The sequence below is a fragment of the Neophocaena asiaeorientalis genome, unplaced genomic scaffold, assembly GCF_003031525.2.
Source record: "Neophocaena asiaeorientalis asiaeorientalis breed wild unplaced genomic scaffold, Neophocaena_asiaeorientalis_V1.1 scaffold183, whole genome shotgun sequence".
Taxonomy (NCBI): Eukaryota; Metazoa; Chordata; class Mammalia; order Artiodactyla; family Phocoenidae; genus Neophocaena; species Neophocaena asiaeorientalis.
The window spans coordinates 2,554,958-2,555,450 of record NW_020175199.1 but is presented as its reverse complement, the minus strand read 5'-3'; the positions used below and the strand labels follow the sequence as shown (position 1 = coordinate 2,555,450).

Below are 493 nucleotides of genomic sequence, written 5' to 3'. Positions count from 1 at the left end.
CCCTTTTCCTCCCGCCCCCACCCGGCTCTCAGGCTGGCTGGCCGGCCGGGCGGAACAGAGCGCTCGGCACCCAGCTCCGCCGCCTTGGCGGCCGCCGCTCGCTCCGTGACGTTAGCAGCCTTCGCGGCTATTTATAGCCACACGGTTGGATTTCATTCATGAAACCGGGGCCTGGTGTGTCTGTGCGCTGGGGCGCGGGTTGCAAAGGTGCTTTTCCTCTGTCCCCAGCACTCCACCCATTCCCGTACAACTGCTGGCCCTTTGTCCCAGGCTCCGGAAAAGTAAGTTGGGCCACTAACCGGCTGGGCGGCATGGTTTTCTTCCCCCAAGGAGCTGACCGGCCGCGGACTCCGAGGGAGGACATGGGCTTTTGTTTCAAAACCGAGCCCAGCTGCTGACTAAGGGCTGCGTTAGCCCAGCCTGCTCCTCCCCTGGGCGCTGCACGTGTTGGCCGGCTCCCCCCTCTGGGTTACCTTCCTCTGTGACTTGGCTC

General features: G+C 64.3%; 1 protein-coding gene across 8 annotated transcripts in view; it reads right to left on the bottom strand.

Moving 5' to 3' along the window:
• Positions 1-373, bottom strand: part of RHOBTB1 (Rho related BTB domain containing 1) — a 67,228-nt gene extending 66,855 nt beyond the window's left edge. For all 8 annotated transcript variants that reach the window (XR_003005942.1, XR_003005943.1, XR_003005944.1 and 5 more), the window contains exon 1: positions 300-373. The gene's annotated coding sequence lies outside the window, so the exon portion shown is untranslated. The remainder of the gene's footprint in view (positions 1-299) is intronic.
• Positions 374-493: the final 120 nt, after the last annotated feature.